The 21830-nt window shown below is 39.5% G+C and overlaps 1 long non-coding RNA gene across 2 annotated transcripts in view; it reads right to left on the bottom strand.

Moving 5' to 3' along the window:
- Positions 1-21830, bottom strand: part of LOC136872439 (uncharacterized) — a 113035-nt gene that overhangs the window by 37004 nt on the left and 54201 nt on the right. The gene's annotated exons all lie outside the window — the stretch shown is intronic.

Genomic DNA, 21830 nt, shown 5'->3' with positions numbered 1-21830 from the left:
TAAAGGAGAAGGTGGCTTTCTTAAGAGAGGAATAGTGAGCAAGCTGACTGAAAATGATAGTGGGAATGTATAAGTGCTTACTTTGTAATAATGGTTAAGGAGCCATGTGAATAGTCTTCTTCAGGGTATACTGGTTGCCACTAATATCTGCAGATAATTGTATATCCACTGACCTATACAATTTAAGATTGCTTTCTCCAAGTAACGTGGAATACTTATTCCAGTTCTGTCTGGAAGCCTACTTTAAATTTGTGACTTGTGTTCTTTGCCGAAGAGCTTTAAATGTTTATGCATGTATAGGGTTAGTGACTGCACAGTTATCTGCTGTATGTTAGGTACCATGCTTTGTTGAACTGTTCATGTCAGAAACATCATTGGGTTTTTGTACACTACTGTACTTTCCCTCCTCTGTGAACCATGTGACCTTGCCACGGTGGGGAGGCTTGCGTGTCCCAATGATGCAGATAGCCGAGCCGCAGGTGCAACCATATCGGATGGGTATCTGTTGAGACCAGACTAACGAATGGTTCATCAAAAGGGGGGTAGCAGCCTTTCGGTAGTTGCAAGGGCAGAAGTCTAGACGATTGATACGGCCTTGTAATAATACTCAACATGGCTTAGCTGTGTTGATACTGCTACACGGCTGAAAGCAACGTGAAACTACAGCCGTAACTACCTCCTGAGGACATGCAGCTCTCTGTATGAATGGTGTACTGATGATGGCTTCCTCCCGGGTAAAATATTCCGGAGGTAAACTAGTCCGTTTAGATCTCCGGGTGGGGACTACACGAGAGGGGGCGATCATCAAGAAGGTGGATACTGACATTCTGCGAGTCGGAACGTGGAATGTTAGAAGTTTGAATCATCGTGGTAGGTTAGAGAATCTGAAAAGGGAGATGGATAGGCTAAAGTTCGATGTAGTTGGTATAAGTTGACAGGAAGAACAAGATTTTTGGTCAGGCGACTACGGAATTATCAACACAAAATCAAACAGGGGAAATGCAGGAGTTGGTTTAATAATAAGAAAATAGGGCAGCAGGTCAGCTACTACGACCAGCATAGTGAAAGAATTATTGTCATCAAGATAGACACCAAACCAATGCCCACCACAATAGTGCAGGTCTATATGCCTACTAGTTCAGTGGATGATGAAGAAATTGAAAGAATATATGAGGAGATAGAAGATTTAATACAATATGTAAAAGGTGACGAGAATCTAATTGTGATGGGAGACTGGAATGCAGTGGTAGGCCAAGGAAGAGAAGGAAGTACAGTAGGAAAATATGGATTGGGACAAAGGAAGGAAAGAGGAAGTCTGCTGGTTGAATTCTGCACCGATCATATTTTAGACCTTGCCAATACTTGGTTCAAACACCACAAACGACAGCTGTATACGTGGACGAGACCTGGAGACACTGGAAGGTATCAAATAGACAAGTATATGCTCCAACAGCGGACACAAAACATGACAATGACGATGAGTTCTATGAAATCCTGAATAAGGTGTGTAAAGAACTCAACAGCACTGACATAATAATATCAGGAGATTTCAATGCCAAAATTGGGCAAGGTAGAAGGTCTGACTTAGTGGGAGAATATGGATTGGGTTCAGCTAACCAAAGAGGTGACAGACTATTCCAATTCTGCCAAGAGCAAGATCTAGTTGTTTGTAACACTTGGTTCAAACTTCATAAACGGCACCTCTACACATGGATTTCACCGCTAGAAAAGGAAACAGGAAGACCAATCAGGAATCAGATTGATTATATTCTGGTTAACAAAAGATTTAGAAATATTGTTCAACGAGCAACAACGTATCCTGGAGCAGATATTGGGTCCGACCATGTGCCATTAGTGGCAGATATCAGATTGAAATTGAAAACCACCACATCTAAGCAAGTGTCTAACAAGTTTGATGTTACCAAATTGCAAGATAGTACAATTAAAAAAGCAGTAATACAGGACCTGAACAACAAAATGCAAACCAACCATAGCAACAACAATAACAGTACAGAATATCAATGGAAAATATTACATGATACACTGTTAAAAGTCTGTAAGGATCATCTTACACCAACAAGGCAAAAGAAGCAGAGATGGATGACTGATGAAATACTTGATCTAATGGAACGGAGAAGACAAGAAAAGGGCAAAGACAGCTACCGACAGACACAAAGGGAGATTAAGAAGGAAATCAGATTAGCCAAGGAAAGATGGATGACAATGAACTGTGAAGAAATAGAACTAAATAAAGACCATGATAGTTTCAAGTTATACAAGAAAGTAAAAGGGATAGCTGGGCTGTACAGTAAACAGACGCAAATGACTTTGATGACGCCAGCAAACCCATCCTAGATGAACAAAAAGTCATACAGACCTGGAAAGAATACATAAACGAACTGTTCAGTGATGACAGAGGTGAAATTGTGTACTTGCACAATGTGAAAGGTCCGAAAATAACAAAAGAAGTATTACATTCCCTCACAATATCACCTAATGGTAAAGCAGTAGGTCCAGACCAGATAGCAGCCGAGGTTCTATAACTAATAACTGAAGAGAATGTTGACCAAATTGGTGAATGTTTCAATACAATTTATGATACTGGAATAATCCCAGAGGACTGGTTGCAATTGACATTCATCGCAATACCTAAAAAGTCTCATCCAAAGAAATGCAGTGACTACCGTCTCATAAGTCTGATGAGTCATATGCTAAAAGCATTCTTACGTATAATACACGCACGCATTAGAACAAAGTGCGAAATGGATGACAACCAAATGGGTTTCAGAAATGCCTTTGGCACATGAGAAGCCTTATTCAGCGTCAATGTCCTGCTCCAAAAATGCTGCCAACTACACAAAGATGTATTTGCATGTTTCATTGACTATGAGAAAGCTTTTGATAGAGTGAAACATGAAAAATTGATAGAGATTCTCCAATGAAAACATCGATGGAAAAGACATACGTATCATACAGAATCTCTACTGGGGCCAACAAGCAACAGTCAAAATCAACCAAACCAAAACATCAGATGTGAAAATCAGAAGAGGGGTACGCCAAGGTTGTATTCTCTCGCCGCTCCTTTTTAATATGTATTCTGACATTTTTAAAAAAGCTTTGCATAATGTTGAACTGGGGGTGAAAGTAAATGGTGTTTTGATCAATAATATTAGATATGCAGACGACACTGATTCTGTGCAACACTATAGAAGGCCTTCAAGAACTCCTGAACAGAATCCATGTCAGAGGTTTACAGTATGGTCTCAATATAAATGTAGAAAAAACTAAGTTAATGGTATTTAGCAGAAATAGTAATGCAAATGTCACCTTGTCATTAAACAACTGTAAAATAGAACTCCACCAGTTCAAGTACCTTGGCAGCATAATAACAGAGTATGGATCCAGATAAGGAAATCAGATGCAGAATTGAGAATGCTAGAGCTGCATTTCGCAGGATGAGCTCTTTGTTCTGTAATAATCATCTAAATCTGAAGCTCAGACAGAGATTAATGAAGTGCTACATCTGGTCAGTACTGTTATATGGAGCAGAAACATGGACCTTAAAAGCCGCAAGTATCAAATGACTTTGAAATGTGGTTGCACAGAAGAATGCTTAGAATACCCTGGACAGATATGATAAACGAAGTCCTAAGGAGAGCTAGGACAAAGCCAGAACTAATAACTATAAAAGTTTGCAAAACAGCTTATCTAGGCCACATATTAAGAGGAAACAAATATGGCCTCATAAAACTCATTCTCCAAGGTAAAATAGAGGGCAAATAGCGAGTTGGCAGACCAGAGATAACATGGTTACACAACATCAAGCAGTGGACCGGTATTGAGACAACTGAGAGACTCTTCCGACTAGCAGAAGACAGAAAAACTTTCTCCAGAGTAATCGCCGACGTCTGGGCAACCGGATATGGCACTTTAAGATGATTAGGCAGAGATTCAGAAACCAGGTGTTGGATTGCAAAACTTTCCCAGGAGCAGACGTGGACTGACCACAACTTGTTGGTCATGAAATGCCATCTGAAGTTGAAGAAATTGAAGAAAGGAAGGAATACAAAAAGATGGGATCTAGACAAGTTGAAAGAAAAGGGTGAAGGAAACAGTATAGAGGAAGAGTGGAGGGTCATGAAAAATGAAGTCAGTAGGGCTGCTGAAGAAGTGTTAGGAAGGAAGAAAAGATCAACTAAGAATCAGTGGGTAACTCAGGAGATACTAGACCTGATGAACGACAAAAATACAAGAATGCTAGAAATGCTACTTGCTTTACGTCGCACCGACACAGACAGGTCTTATGGCGACTATGGGACGGGGAAGGGCTAGGAGTGGGAAGGAAGCGGCCGTGGCCTTAATTAAGGTACAGCCCCAGCATTTGCCTGGTGTGAAAATGGGAAACCACGGAAAACCATCTTCAGGGCTGCCGATAGTGGGGTTCGAACCTACTATCTCCCGAATACTGCTAGAAATGAAGAGGGCAGAAAAGAATACAGGCGATTAAAGAATCAAGTGGATAAAAAGTGCAAGGTAGCTAAGGAAAAATGGCTGAAGGAGAAGTGCAAGGATGTCGAAGGCTGTATGGTCCTGGGAAAGGTAGATGCTGCATACAGGAAAATCAAGGAAACCTTTGGAGAAAGGAAAACTAGGTGTATAAATATTAAGAGCTCAGATGGAAAGCCACTTCTAGGGAAAGAGAAAGCAGAAAGATGGCAGGAGCATATCCAACAGTTGTATCAAGGTAAAGATGTAGATAATTTGGTTCTGGAACATGAAGAGGCCGTGAATTGCTGATGAAATGGGAGACCCAATTTTGAGGTCAGAGTTTGACAGAGCTGTGAGTGACCTAAATAGGAACAAGGCACCTGGAATTGATGACATTCCCTCTAAATTACCGACTCCTTAGGAGAAACCAGCATGGCAAGGTTATTTCATTTAGTGTGCAAGATGTATGAGACAGAAGTCCCATCTGGTTTTCGGCAGAATGTTGTTACACCTATCCCCAAGAAAGCCGGTGCTGACAGGTGTGAAAACTACCGCACCATTAGTTTAGTGTCTCATGCCTGCAAAATTTTAACACGTATTATTTACAGAAGAATGGCAAAACAAGTTGAAGCCGAGTTGGGAGAAGATCAATTTGGCTTCAGAAGAAATGTAGGAACACTTGAAGCAATCCTGACTTTACGTCTGATCTTAGAGGATCGATTCAAGAAGGACAAGCCCACGTACATGGCATTCGTAGATCTAGAAAAGGCATTCGATAATGTTGATTGGACCAAGCTATTTATGATTCTGAAGATGATAGGGATCAGATACCAAGAACTAAGAATTATCTGCGATCTGTATAAAAATCAGTCTGCAGTGATAAGAATTGAGGGCTTTGAAAAAGGAGCAATCCAGAAAGGAGTGAGGCAAGGCTGCAGTTTGTCCCCTCTCCTTTTCAATGTTTACATAGAACAGGCAGTAAAGGAAATCAAAGAGAAATTTGGAAAGGGAATCAGTCCAAGGAGAAGAAATCAAAACCTTGAGATTTGTCGATGATATTGTTATTTTATCTGAGACTGCAGAAGATCGAGAAGTTGCTGAATGGTATGGATGAAGTCTTGGGTAAGGGGTACCAGATGAAAACAAGTCCAAAACAAAAGTAATGGAGTGCAGTCGAACGAAGGCAAGTGATGTAGGAAACAGATTAGGAAATGAAGTCAAAGGAAGTAGATGAATATTGTTACTTGGGTAGTGAAATAACTAACAATGGCAGAAGTAAGGACATAAAATGCAGACTAGCACAAGCAAGGAAGAGCTTTCTTAAGAAAAGAAATTTGCTCACTTCAAACATTGATATCAGAATCAGAAAGATGTTTTTGAAGACTTTCATGTGGAGCGTGGCATTGTATGGAAGTGAAACATGGAAGATAACTAGCTCAGAAAGAAAGAGAATAGAAGCTTTTGAAATGTGGTGTTACAGAAGAATGTTGAAGGTGAGATGGATAGATCGAATCACGAAGAGATACTGAATCGAATTGGTGAGAGGAGATCGATTTGGCTCAATTTGGCTAGAAGAGAGAATGATAGGACACATCTTAAGACACCCAGGACTTGTTCAGTTGGTTTTTGAAGGAAGTGTAGGTGGTTAAGAACGGTAGGGGTAGACCAAGGTATGAATATGACAAGCAGATTAGAGGAGATGTAGGATGCAATAGTTACGTAGAAATGAAAAGGTTAGCACAGTCTATGGTCTGATGAGTCCAACAACAACAACAGTACTTTCAGTATGTAGTTCTGACATGTACTTACATTAGCCAAGTGTGAAGCAAGTATTCCAGCCCAACTTAATTCCATATTGCAGTTGCAATTGAACTATGGCAAAGCACAGATTTAGAGGTTTTTGCTAAAATAACATTTCTAATTCTGTAAAATATATAAATAATGTTCTTAAGTTGAATGATCAAATTGGATTCATTCTATTTTAGATAACCATCTATATCTTACTTTCTTCTTTCACAATTTGCTTTAAGTCTCACCGACACAGATAGGTCGTATGGCAATGATGGGATAGGAAAGCGCTAGGAATGGGAAGGTACAGCCCCAGCGTTTGCCTGGTGTGAAAATCGGAGACCGTGAAAAAGCATCTTCAGGGCTGCCGAAGGTGAGGTTCAAATCCATTATCTCCCTAATGCAAGCTCACAGCTGCACGCCTTGAACAGCACGGCCATTTCATTCTCTCCAATTATCCCTACGTATGTAACATTTGATTTGACATTTGTTTTATGTGAGAAGCGGAGGAATCTTTTATCATTTAAAGTAAGGTGGTTGTTTAGTCATGAATTATGGGTAGGATTTCTTGAGCTCTGTTGAAGGTGTCCTACAAGTTTTGCCTGTGACTACTGTACCAGCAGCATATGAGGTAATTTTTGGATTACAATTTAGCTTGTCTTATCTTGCATTTTATTGTATCAGTGGACATGTGAATTTCTACCCCATGTAATATATATATATATTTATTGAAAGAATCAATGACTTCCTGCAATTACGGGTTGCCACAATGGATAAAGAAAAGCATAAAATACTGTTTTAATCCTTACCCTTGAAAGTATATTTGAAGGGGAAGTGTGATTTGTTACCATGAAAAATAAGAATATTACTCAAGAACATACCTCTGAGGGAACAGTAAGATTCAGAATTTCCCAGAAATCAAAGGACAGAAATTAAAAATAACAGCAGAGAACAGATCAAAGATGGAGAAGTATAATTGAAAGTTTAAGTGGACTGAGGAAATACTAATAAGACAAGCATGTTCTGCCACTACTATCAATTTTAAGGATGCACGGACAAACACCCGAGTGGACAAATCCTTGAATCAGATTTCCCAAATTACCATTTTCCAAAAACCAATAATTGTGAAAGTGTTCTAAAAAGTACGGAATGTGAAGAAATGATGTAATACTTTATTATATTGTAATTTTAAAAATCTCATGAATGTGTTCAAAATTTTCTGGATTTTCCTGATTTCAATTAGATTATGGGAATGATGTTGAATACCATGTTCAAGTTAGAAAGGTTGTAGCCTATGCAGAGAATGTAGTTCGGACTTCTGTTGCCTTCTTAGTACTGGTCGTATTCCTTTGGCCTAAGTGAGAAAAGTAGCAGCGTAAAATTAAACTCATCCTCAGATGGTGCAGTTTTTGTTTTGTTTATTTGTTTTTTTCAGGCGCACCCAGTGGAAGTGAGCTCGTGTACCATTTGAACCACATACCAGCCCTCCTACCATTCTCAAGTGTCTGGCATTATCAGGAGTCGAACCCAAGCCATCTAAGACTGCAGCTAATAGTGCTGTTACGCTATGGAGGCAGACAGCAGCAGGATATTCGACTTAAATGTTTGTGTGGCATTGTTAACGATTGCCATATCGAAGTCAATGCAACTTTCCTGATATAAGACTGCTGCTTATTCTTCTGGCAGCATCCATATTTTGGTGATTGACAGTTTCAAACAGAGCTTGGCTTTCACCGAGAAGAAACACGTAAATGAATGGTATGGCGACAAAATCGTCCACATGTTCGAATTTTTTACTCTTGCTATACCAATCAAAGAAGAGAGTTGGGAGAATAAAATGTGTTTTCATAGCACAAAACTACTTTTAACATAAATGCACATATTGAGGAGTTTTACTCTTTTGCCGTCTGAGCTAATAGTTTGAGCATCATATTGCAAAGTGTGGATAGCAACTGTATCAATTGTTAATGTGAGTATTCTTTGGAATTTTCCTCTTGTGTTTGAATTCAGCAGATTGTCCTTTTGGGCATGTGTCCATTCAGACATGTATACATTTGGGGCATTTTATTAGGGGGGATGGGCAGGAACAATTTTAAGAACTCTTTCATGGTTATTAACAGACATTTCTGCATGAACTGTGAAGATAATGCTGTATAACAAGGGATTGAAGGCTAGACAACTTAAATGGAAAGAGAAACTTACTTGAGCTATGAAAACAAAAATATTGAATTAGGCCAGAGGATTTCAAAACTTGTCATAACTAGGAGACTGGTCATTATGCACTAAAAATTATATAATAAGACTGGCAAAAAGGCACAGTATTTTTAAAAATAGCATTATCAGACACTAAAATCCTTTAAATTCACAATTGAAACATGTACCTTCTTCAAAATTAGAACAGTACAAGGTACTTTAAGTCTGCCATTCAGATATTGCAAACAAGGAAATCAGAGTTGCTTTTGGCTATCCTGCTTTCTTTGATGTAGATTTAGGTTTCATAGCTTCTACATGCTGAGATATACAGAATTTTTTCACAGAGTTCACTGACATTTTTTACACTTTACAGAATAGGATTGACCTGTTGGTTGAAAACACAAGGCCACTGAATTCTTTAACAAATTTAGTTAGATTGATTCTTTATACCCAGTATATTGCTAGATTTCTGGGCATGATGAAGTAATCTGTGGCCAGTGCAGTCCTTACTTTATGGTATATTGTATTTACAAGCACTTCACCTTTCTGGCATAATCCTAATATGTGTCCTAAAGTTTCAAGCTTGCCGCAGTCTGGAAATGAACAGCGGGACATGGTAGGACATCTCGAGTACTGTATGCACTGCTAAGAAGTTGGAAATTTTTAGGTCATTGGTCCATTCAGAAGCTGATAACCCTTTTCTCTTTGCAACCTAGAAGTTGGCGTCAGGAAATTCAGCACACACTAACTCCTGTACCTCTACGTGTGAGACTAGCCCAAGATTGAAAAACCTTGTTTCATAATTCTAAAGCAGCACCCTGTCCATTCCTTGCCTTCATCATGATAAGATATTTAATGTGGTGAGCACTAAGTTTTTCTCAGACCAAATCATTCATGCAGTGTAGGTGTGCAACAGTATGAAATAGGAGATGGCAAAAAAGTTTGAAGTATTGAATCTATACTTCCCAACTAAGCCCTAGCAAATAGCTTAATATGATAATAGTGGAAACTCTCCTCACTTAGCACTCAGAGCAGCGGTGACAGCACGTAGTGCTGCCATCTAGCGGCTCGCAGGGAACACTAACATAATGCGCTATTCAAACACTACACATTTCGACTTCCAACCCAACGAAATACAGATGTTAAGACGTTTGCGTCTTTCTTGTAACATAATATAGGGAAGGTAAAATGTGGATGTTCATCTGAATGAACCAGTGATAAGAATAAAACAAATGTTATCAAATTAAAACATTAGATAGTCATGTTATGACTAGGGCCTACAGTCTTCAAGAGCAAATCACATGCAAAATCTTTTTAAACTTGGTATTTTTACAGGCAATATTTTTCACTGTTGAGTCATTGGTTGTATTCACATATGCCTTTATAAGAAGTTTGAAATACTTGTCAGTCAGTAATTTTACACAGCTGTTACCTAAGCCCACACTTCATTCAATGACAAAACCCTGTCATTTAATTTTCTTCTAATCCCATCTTTGCTTTCTAACAAAAACTAAAAAACTATCTACAAATGTTCTTGATATTTTAGCATCTAACTTTCCCCCAGAAATATTCAGAAACAATTTTAGAATTGTCATACTTTTTCATTTATGTGCAACTTTCCCATGCTATAATCATTATCATAAGATGACAATACATCCCTACACTCAGCATGGGGAAATTTGCTACATGCCCAGCCCATGACTTAATTGTCTGCATTTTCCTGTATTATATCATGGTCATAATCAGTTACCTGATCACTTAACTCACACTGTCGAGAGACATTAGCATCAAAATTGCACTTCATCACATCAGTATGAGTCAGTAGAAAGTCTGCAACATCAGATTCACAATTGCTGTCATCAGAAGCACAGAGCAATTGATTTATCATAACGCTCCTTATGGCACTGCAAAATTTTGTTGCATCTGGGGTTACATTGTTACCTCCTCTTGCTTTGATGATGAAAAAAATGTTTTCAATGCAGTCCTGTGTGAACCTCCTTGTTAGCAAATAATGAAAACCATAATCACTATAATTCAGACCACAATAGTTTCAGTGCAGAAATATTGTCTATCCAACCCTGAATACAGAAAGGATTGCCTTTGCGGTTATTCAAAACTTTGTTGTTTTAGACAATCACAAATTTCATCCAGCTTTTTCATATGCCCTGAGTCATTGCTTAAGGGTCTCCTGTACTCTTTGGGGCTACTGAGACTTTAAGAATTAAAAATATCAAACAGTTATCACACATTTCTATACACTCTGCAGTGTTTGCAGCACTTGATTGCAAAGAATTGAATGACACATGAACTAGCATTCCAGGAGCTACAGAATGGCTCAGGACCCTAGTGGCTGAACATACCCTCATACCTTTCATCTAAATCTCCCCTTCTGCTCTTCACCCACTGAGTACACCTAGAAATCGATTAAATGCAAAGGTTTAATCATAACAATATTTTAAAGAAAGTATGTTCTCATAAATAGAAAAAAATATTGGCACGTTAACATTAACAGGTAGGCCTATACTCACAGCACTTTGTTGTTAGGCAATCTGTAAAATGGCTTGCGATCACTTTGTCTTCTGTAATGAAAATACCCATACATAGCACAAATAACTCCTCTTCCTGCCATTTCCAGAATCGTGATACATAACAAGCACAAAACTATCTGAAGTACAAATAAGACACTTCTGGCATACACAGCTGACAGCGGTAGCAAAAGTAGTTAGCCTCTCGAACCGCTAGATTGCACGCAGAAACAGTGTCGCCAGTTTCTTGCAGGAGTTTCCACTATTATCATATTAAGCTATTTGGCCTTAGTCAGTTTTGAGACTGCAAAACTTGTTGAGGGCATATAGAATTTCTGTGGAAGTCCCAGCATTTCCTTGCTTGGTGGCTCTTAATCTTTAAACTTCTAGAAACCTGGCCCTGATCTCATGAAGTACACACTAACAAGCAAGACTAAGTCAAATGTATTAATGCATTACAGAAATCTTTGTTGGGTTTCTAGAAGGGACACTTAACAAGTTTGGTTACATTTTTGTATGTATTGCTAATCACAGAATTCACCACAATATCTTCATTAACATTTCCACCAAGATTAACACACTAGCAGTTCAAGAAAATTTTTCTTCTACAAAGAAGTAATCTCTAGGGGTCTGAGAACACAGTTTCTGATGAAAATTTTATTTCTTTTTGTGGGTTAATTTCAAGTCCAAAGGAAGCAAAGTTATTATCTGCCAAACTAATCAGCAATATCATCTGCAAAAGCTGGCCACATGCACTAGTCAGCTGTAGTGAGTTTTACTGCACACAGCATTAACAGTTTTGATGGTTGTTTTAAAGAAAGGAAAACAATGAAAACGAGTTCCTTGGAGAATGACTTAAAACCTATCAACATAGCAGAATTTGTAAGGAGTTATTTCCATGAAAAGGGGGTTCCCCCCACCACCAGAGAAATTAGCTTGAAAGAAGAGGAAATATGGCAATATCTGATTGATTTGATGGAAAATAATTGTAGAGGAGTACACCGTATTGTGGTTTCTCTTGATGTACAATGTTGACAGTGAAAGCAACAATCTATTCCATTTGTCAAAACCTTTTACCGATTGTAAGCAAACTTTCGGGTCCGAATTCTAAACTAGCATGTGACTCCTCGGAATTTAGTGATGCTATGAGTCAGTCGCCATGAAAATCATCCAGTTCTGGTTATGTTCCTAGTCCCATAAAGAGTGAGTGAGAAAACATCAATATGGAGTACAAGAGGAGGTCTGTAAAATTCTGGCTTAAAGGTGATCTTTACTTATGGAAGAAGCAGTTGGAAAATACAGGTAATTTCAGCAAGTCTCACTGAACATAAGAAAATGATGTATGAAAAACTATTCCAGTTTCCAGGAGGCAAAAAGGGTAAAATGTAAGCGATTAAGATTTACAACTGTGGGCTTTGGAATGTGCACGTGTACTATATCGATAAAAGTAATTTCTTAACCTCTCATGTCTGGATCAGCCATTTCAAGAAACAGAATTGGGAGTAGGAAAACTACAAAACTTTTATCCCATGTGCATATTCAGGACGAAAAACGAAAGAATAGAGGCTGAAGAATTTCTGTAAATCGCTCAAGAGCAATTAATCCATTACACTCCTATTTACAACACCGATCAAAGCAGGTTTAAGAGTGAAATGTGAGAAACACGATAGCCCAATTGGTTAGTTTACACTCACATTCACACACCAAATCAACAATCAGTATGGATGATTCTTCGTTCCCTAAATTATTTATTGTACCTACTTAAGCTGACTGGAACCTTTGTTCCTCCAGTTAAAAAAAAAGTTTAAATCTGATAACATCACTGCCACAAAATCAGGAAACATGGGGAAAACAGAACTGAAAAGATGGTTTAGAGAAACCTTTTACTCCATTCTGAGAGAACTGTGCCCTGCTTTATGATTCATGAACCACATACAGTACAGTGATACAACTTTTCTTGAAGACATCCCTCCACACGTACTGTTTCAGATTCCTCCAGGTACCATGGGCATAATTCAACCATTAAGACAGATTCTTCTCCCATCAATGGAAACAATATAGCTTCAGAGCAGGTCGAGAGACTGCATGCATATACGCTCCACCACACAACTCCGAGCTGGCTCAGGAATGGCCAGTTGTGCTACTGTCATGCTTGCATACAGGAATTCCAGATATGATTTCGGTGCCTTGTGGTTAAATCTGTAGGCCGATTCTCTGCAAGCTATCCTCTTACAGTACAATGACTGTCAAAAAAATTCATAATAGGTTGACCTTTCTTGCCCGTTACCTCTCTTGTAAGTTTGTTTGATAACCACAGCCTCATGCTACTGAAACTTCCTCTAGAAACCAATCACCACTACAATGCTAGTAATAGGGGCCTCTAAGATACTAATGTTTGCTAGACAGCCTTGGTAATTTTCCAGACTTCGCAAAGCTTTTCCTACAACAAGAAATCCTAGTCTTGCATCTGTGAGTATCTGTATCACTGTGGCATTGCAAACTTACATGTTTAATAGTTTGTCCAGGGGATCAATACATTTGTTTTTTATTTTTCATATCCAAACCCATGAATATGGGGTTTCCTTCTTTCCTTTTTGTAAATAAGAATCTACTGCTCTGCTCCTTAAGGCTTCCTCAGCCTGATTCTTTAGATAAAGATTAAGATTAATCTATTGTGTGGTACGATGCTGTTCAACATTTCATATGGATTTGTCGTAAAGCTTTTAAAATAACACTATCTAATTTTTAAAAATATCAAAGGAGTCATTCATGGTTTGAATGTAACCTATAAAAAATGAATCAGCTCAACAAAAAGTTTACATTAAGGACTAGGAATCTATTAGATTTTCAACCCTCATGATCGATCAAGTATCACCAAAGGTTGTGCAGTTATAGGAACAACGCAAAAATTCATGGCAGACAAAATGAGATTCTAGGTAGTATGAGAGGTAGTTCACCATTGCTTTCATCACTGAGACAGGAAGTGTTATTACAGTACAACTGACCCTAACAGCAAAACTTTCACAACATACTAGTAGTGCTCCAAGTACCATTACCTGGCACCACTCTCATCTCAACTCAGCAGCTTTCATAGGCTATTGTCACAGACTGGCAGAAGGTACATTTTGGTGAATATGCTTCTTTAAACGAGCCTAATATGTAGGTCATCAGCTGCTAATGATACGAAATGAGACCAAATGTAATGAATTTATAAGTCCAAAATTCATCCACTGACCAGAATTCAAAACTAGAATGAATGCATGAATTTAAAATAATCAGCAGATCCAGCTCAGAATTCCAAAATCAATCCAGCATACAAAATATCAAAAACAAAACAATACTCCACTGACAATGGCCCAAGAGTCACTGGCCTGGCTGATGGCCCACCGACCCAAATGGGTGGGAATAGGAAAAAAAACATTGTCCGGTTCAGTTGAGTTTTAAATTATTTGGTCCTAGGAATGAGATTATTTCTTAATACGGTATTGTGACATACAGCGTGTTTTGTTTACTATAATTGGAATATGCATTTCTTTGTGTGTGTGTGTGTGCGCGCGCGCGCATTTTTATTACTTTGGATTTGAAAACAATTGTGTAACTTATCATCATCATCGTAGTTGTCGCTGCTGCTTCACTATAAGTACAACCTTGTACTATGAAATAAACTTTTAACTTCCCTTATCAAAGAAAGAGGGACCCATTTTCAATTATTGTGGTGGCAAGGGGGGAGGGGTGGAAGACTGAGCTTAGTACCACTACTGCATGTAATTTACAACGCACTGGAAACTCGGACCTATGGCGTTTCTCACATAATGACGCCACTCATAGGCAACTCACTCATGGTGTTCCTCACATAGTAGGTGCTGATTACAGGTAATGCAGATCCACAGTGTCCCTCATAGTGGCACTAATCACAAGCAATGCCCAGACCCATGGTGTTCCTTGGAATGCAGACCCATGATGCCCAAAATCAGATGCTCAAACACCCCAATAATGATAGCCTCTATCTCCTTTGGGTGTTCAACTGAATCTGGACAGAGAGTGAGCCTCCATCAGTGGTGGATACTATACACTGGTACTTGTAAACCCAGTGATCCGCCCACAGACCCATGGTATTCCTCCCATAATGGTACTAATCGCAAGAAAACTCATGGAGTTCTTCGCGCGATGGTACTAATCTCAGGTAATCTCATGGTTCAAAATTCAGCACCCCTTGGTTGCCCCTTTTAGTCACCTCTTACGAGAGGCAGGGCATACCGTGGGTGTATTCTTTGTCTGTGCCACCCACCCACAGAGGGTTGTGTGTTCGGAGTGCAAGAGCTATTTTATTTCGCTCAAGTCCGCCGCCAAGCCGATTAGGACCCGCTATCCGCCACCTGGGATGCACTATGTGCAAGTATCACCTCTCCCTGCTACGACAGCATAGTAGCTTCGTGGAAGCTACATTTTACTCTAGCCTGTGCCAAGAGACATTAAAAAATACTGCACCCATTAAGAAATAGATGCGTAATACAGCGGCGGCTCGTGACCAAATTTTCAGGGGGTTCACAACCAAATTTGTGTTTCACGTCTGAAATGAACCAAAGTAGAATGCAAATAAGTACAAAATCACTTAAATCATTTCACTAAAATTTCCTTGTACGGTTGCTTCTCTACTCATAATATGGTAGAACCCTTACAACCGAGGATGCATTTCTCCGAGACTAATCTGTAAGTGTGCAAGAGAAGTGAAATTAGGACTGCCGGGTTGAGTCGCTCAGGCTTTGCCTGAGGCTCTGGCTTTCTGATTCCGTGATTACGAAAACCTCTTAAGTTAGCTACTAGCGAAATCTTCCAGCGATTTAATATAATAGTACGAATAACTTCTGGGAGCTGTGCCCAACAGTAACAGGCGAGGTGGCAGACCCTTGTGGTTAACTAATACTATCTCTGGTTTGAGGGTGGTTGTAGACGGAAAGGCACATTCCTTACTGTGCTCCTCGCTTATGGATATATCTGTGCATAAACCATGACATCATCTCCGTGTGCATGCGTACAGTCAAGGTTCGTAGCAAAATCTCCAGTGCGCTCCCTGGCATTGTCAGTTGAAACGAACAGCTGTGTAACAGAGCTATGTAAGTTGAATGCTTTTGATCGATTTTCTATTCATTATTGTTTTTTCACGTCAACTGTTCTAAAAATCTTCAAGATCATAATTACGTATTCAATTATATTGAATCGTATTCTAAGTATATATATATAGGCACATTTTCATGAACTAAACAAATACTTTATCATTAATCTATCCTTCAATCTCCGTCAGCGTATGAAACTACAGCACTTGACGTTGTAAACACCGTGCCGATCTTCTGGAGCTTGCAAGTTACTTCGGTTGAGCTGCTCGTCTTCGGCTTCTTTATGACTTTAGATCTTCATATTTGGATTGTGTTGTGACTGTGCCGGATGGTGTATGCAGTCTGGCTCATTTAACTGTTCTCTGCTTTTCGTGAACATTGTGAGACAGTGCCAAACATTGCGTGTGCCGTGCTGATGCTCGGAAGGTTACGCATTACTTCTTTTAAGTGACTTACATTCCACTTCGTCTGAATTTTACAGTGCCTACCCCCGTCATTTTTATATCGCCTCTTCAACTTATTGTGTGGACTTGACCGTTAACTTTTCTTATTTATGCATTGTTTTTCGAGTTATAATCGGCTGATGATGACCCAGGCTGAGGTCGAAACCGGTACCATTTCCACTTTTAATTAAATAAGAATGTAATCTCTACGTCTCTTATTTACTTGTATTGAATAGGTTGAACTACCATATTTATTATTTCAATTTAACTGTGATACTTTTCAATACGGAACAATGAAATTTTTATCTAAATGACGAAATCAGGTCGAAAAAAAGGAAACAATTTTGAATTACTGGTATCTATTAATGCGTGTATATGCGTTACAACTGGGTGTTCACGTGCTCATGTGCTCCTGAGAGCCCACCGCCACTGGCGTAATATACCTATTAACTGTTGAAAGTTCATTAACAAATCAGGTTCTCATTACACTGTCAGCTCATCTGTTAGTTTGCGAAGAAAAATTAAAAACTGTCTGGTTTACTCTAATTTCTGTCAGACTTGATGCCAAAATTAAACTGCAGACAAATTTATAGAGAATTATCCAGAGGACATTGAGTTTGAGTTTACAGACGAAAAGGTTCATTCCCAGTAGGTATTTTATTTCATTTCATAGATCATAAACCTGATGAGACTGCTACTGCCACTGATCTTCACTGACAACCACTGAACTCTTGCCATTATGGCCACTGAACATAACGTCCAGTAAGAAGACTTCGAGGATATCCTAAAAAGATTTCAAAAAAAAAAATTTTTAAAAAAATGAAATTTTAAAGTTTCGATAGTCTTAAAATTAATTTTAAATTCTAGTGGATTAACGTATTAACTATCAAAGGTTTTCGGTGACGCAAATATGAAAGTGCTAGGATTGGGAATGTAGCGGCCGTGTAGCCCTATTTGCCTAGTGTGAAAATTGTAAACTACGGAAATCCCTCTTTAGGGCTGCCGGCAGTGGGATTCGAACCCACCATCTCTCACCGAATGCACAGCTAGAAGACCCTAACAGCGCAGCCAATTCGTTTGGTCTAATATTTTTTAACAGGCCTCATTTTCAATAAATGTTAAACATGTTAATTTCTTTAATACCATGAATAAGTATACTGGTAGTTGATAGTTTGTGGTAAAATTCAGAATACGTCGGGGGGGGGGGGGGGGGGCTCCGAAATGATTGCCTAGGGTAGCTGTACAATGCGCGGCCCATATTTCCTAGTTATACATTTAATAATATGGTAGGTTAGCTCTCAGTTTAAATTTCCTGCCGTGAGATGGAATAATGCTTTCCTGTAGGCCTAATGTGTTCCCATTACCGCACACAAGGAGGCACATTTTATATGAATGCCTTTCCCTGTAATCGACTGCAAATACAACAAAAATAAGCTTTTCCTGCAGCACAATTCCGCGCGTCAAGCTTCGATGTATGTTCATATACGACCTGTTTCTGGAAGTATTTGCGTGCATAAGTCGTTACCATACTTTAAAGGCGCGTTTATACGGTGCCTTTTCTCGTGCATCGCCGCATGCTGTATTGCAAGCAGCAAGAACCATGCCTCTTGCCTCTTCGTGTTCACACGGACAGAAACGAGGCACATGCAGTATTCGAAAGTGGCTACTAAACAGCTTAAAGGCGCGTTTTGTCGGTGCCTTTTTTCGTGCAACTTGCGGCTTGCGAGCCAAGCTGGAGCATGCATGGCCGCATGCGTCAGTCTTGTGCGCACGACCGGAAGTTGCACGAAAAAAGGCACCGCCAAAACGCGCCTTTAAGCTGTTTAGTAGCCACTTTCGAACACTGCATGCGCCTCGTTTCTGTCCGTGTGAACACTAAGAGGCAAGAGGCATGGTTCTCGCGGCTCGCACGACTAGGCGCAAGTAGTTGCAAGAACTCTCGAAGGAATTACGAGGAATTACGTGCGTCACTCGTGCAACATACTGTTGTGGAAAAAAGTACGAATTAATACGTTAAATAAAAGTTTATCGTTTGCCCCATATAGAAACAAGCTGCACCAAAATTTAGCTTATTTTATTTTACATTCAATTATGTGGAGTAGATTTGTTTATCGCACCCAGTTAAAACTAACGCAGGTTAAACAAAGAAAGTGCCGGTATTTCTTCCATTTCCAACGGAACGCTCACTTTGAAAATTCATAACTTTAAAAGTATTGATCTAATCGTTACCAAACTAATGCGTCTTACAGTAACTTATTGTTGACATGTACACTCAATTTTTATTTCGTCTGATATTTGTGAAACAGGTTGTTTTAAATTTTGTGAAACAATATTTTCTTATTGCTGGGTGATCATAGCGGTAATAAAAAAATAAAATTAAAAAAAGTTTATAAGACGTTTCAAAAGTTTAACACATTCCGCCATTACTATTGATACCTTGAATAGAGGGTACACTTCGCATAAGCCCTATCACCTAGCTCCGAGAGAAGATAAATTTCAATGACCTGGCCAGTAATCAAACCCGGGACGGTTGTATCCGAAAACCAACACGCTCATCGTTCAGCTACGGAGTCTGACGAGTAGAGGAGAAAATGTATAAAGCGGAGCTAATTGTTCACCGCAAGCAGCACTTCCGGACACCCGAAAACTCTAGCAGATCAAGCACGTTCGTCCTGACGAACTCATCTGGCTGCCGCTCATTGTGAGCTAAAACCCAATAGAGTCGATATGGACATAGGTAAAACAAAATAGCTTAAGTGAATATGTCTAACCAGGTGGAGAGGGAAAGATCAACGGGGGTGAAGCGGGATCTGTGCGAAGAAGCTTTGAGGTTAGTTACCGGTACTCCGGAGCAAGGTCTGTCTAGGGAGGTCTGGTCACGCTACCACAATCCTTTGCGGTGGCGGCCATATTGGGTCTCAAATATCGTTGTTACGTTGGCGCGCCCGATGTAATGATGTGAGTTATTACTTGTATTTTGAAGGAAAACGGGATACTGCGCCACACCAAATTGACAAAATAAGATAACTGACGGAATTAGAGTGTTTCGCTTCCCGAGAGATAAGCAAAGGAGAGCTCAGTGGGTACAAAACTGTAGGCGTGACAAATGGCAACCTACAGATAATTGCTTCTTGTGCGAGGTTAGTGAAATACATTCGTATTATTCCTGAATAACAGTATGTTTATATGAAGATGTTTTATATTTATAGGTCTTATTATTTTTTTTTTTGCTAAAGGCTTTACGTCGCACCGACACAGATAGGTCTTATGGCGACGATGGGAGAGGAAAGGCCTAGGAGTTGGAAGGAAGCGGCCGTGGCCTTAATTAAAGTACAGCCCCAGCATTTGCCTGGTGTGAAAATGGGAAACCACGGAAAACCATCTTCAGGGCTGCCGACAGTGGGGTTCGAACCCACTATCTCCCGGATGCAAGCTCACAGCCGCGCGCTTCTAACCGCACGGCTAACTCGTCCGGTGTATTTTCTTCTAGCATCATTTTGAAGAATAGCAATTTGAATTAAAGAGGGCAGATGGACGGAAACTACTCGAGTGGAATTCCATCCCAACAATTTTCAAAGTCCCTAATCCACCTAAGTCTTTGACAAATAATAGGAAGCCTCCCAAAAAAAAGAGAATTGTCTTTGAAAACAAGCAAGACAAGTAACAGGAAATGTGTAATACTAGTACTGATGTTTATGAAAATTTCTTTTTCATGTGTCCGGCTTCATGGCTAAATGGTTAGTGTGCTGGCCTTTGGTCACAGGGGTCCCAGGTTCGATTCTCGGCAGGTTCAGGAATTTTAACCATAATTAGTCAATTTCGCTGGCACGGGAGCTGGGTGTATTTGTCGTCTTCATCCTCATCACGACGCGAAGGTCGCCTACGGGAGTCAGATCAAAAGACCTGCACCTGGCGAGCCGAACTTGTCCTCAGACGCTCCTGGCACTAAAAGCCAAACGCCATTTCATTCCATTCCTTTTCATGTAAACTACAGACTATCATTCTAACCCTACATGCAACGTAGAAATGTTTCACAGATATTTGAAATGCTTGTTCCTGTTCAGTTACCAATTATAATCACAACAAACAATAGGCCTATCACTTCAAATCAACAATTTATGTCCAGTTGGCGATCATTACAACAATTGTATTGATAACAACAGTCTTATACTGTAGTCTAGTGTAGTTATTATTTACAGCAAAATTTCATTCATCTTAAATGCTCTATAGAGTACATTATTTGGCTCGACAAATACTTAATCACTACACTCGCACTAAGCAACTAATGCAATTTAATGTACCGTAGCCTAACATAATATCCTAATGTAATCCTTAAAATAGTCTAACCTAGGTTAACTCAACTTAATAGTGACTGAATTTCTATTTCTTATGAAATCGTATCTACCAATGGCTTTAATTTTCTTAACCATTATTATTATTATTATTATTATTATTATTATTATTATTATTATTATTATTATTATTATTATTATTATTATTCACCGAGCTCGATAGCTGCAGTCGCTTAAGTGCGGCCAGTATCCAGTATTCGGGAGATAGTAGGTTCGAACCCCACTATCGGCAGCCCTGAAGATGGTTTTCCGTGGTTTCCCATTTTCACACCAGGCAAATGCTGGGGCTGTACCTTAATTAAGGCCACGGCCGCTTCCTTCCCACTCCTAGCCCTTCCCTGTCCCATCGTCGCCATGAGACCTATCTGTGTCGGTGCGACGTAAAGCAACTAGCAAAAAAAAAAAAAAAAAATTATTATTATTATTATTATTATTATTATTATTATTATATGCATGAATATTAGGACTTAGCTAAGAGCCCCATGGTCGCCAACTCACGCTCACTGGTTAGGAGAGCCTGACGCCCCTTTCAGTCGCCTCTTATGACAGGCAGGGGATACCGTGGTTGTTGTTCTATTGCCCCCACCCACGGGGGGAAATATATTTTGGGTTGTGACTACGAGGCCCTTAGCTGAGTCTTGACATTGCTTTCACTATTCTAGCCCATCCGACCTCCCCTGGTCAACAGTTGTTCTTTTCCGACCTCGACGGCATTAGCGCATTCGAGGCCTAGGAAGTTTTTCATTTCCACGCACTTTGTGACCTTCATCTTTCTTTTGCCGATACCTTCATTTTTCGAAGTTGTGGTCCCCTTCCATTTGTTTTCTTCTGATTAGTGTTTATAGAGGATGGTTGTCCAGTTGTACTTCCTCTTAAAACAATAATCACCACCACCACTTTGTACTATGTAGCTGCATGGGTTATCAA

This window comes from Anabrus simplex, chromosome 4 (assembly GCF_040414725.1).
Source record: "Anabrus simplex isolate iqAnaSimp1 chromosome 4, ASM4041472v1, whole genome shotgun sequence".
In the NCBI taxonomy this organism is placed as follows: Eukaryota; Metazoa; Arthropoda; class Insecta; order Orthoptera; family Tettigoniidae; genus Anabrus; species Anabrus simplex.
This window is presented reverse-complemented; position numbering and strand designations above follow the sequence as displayed.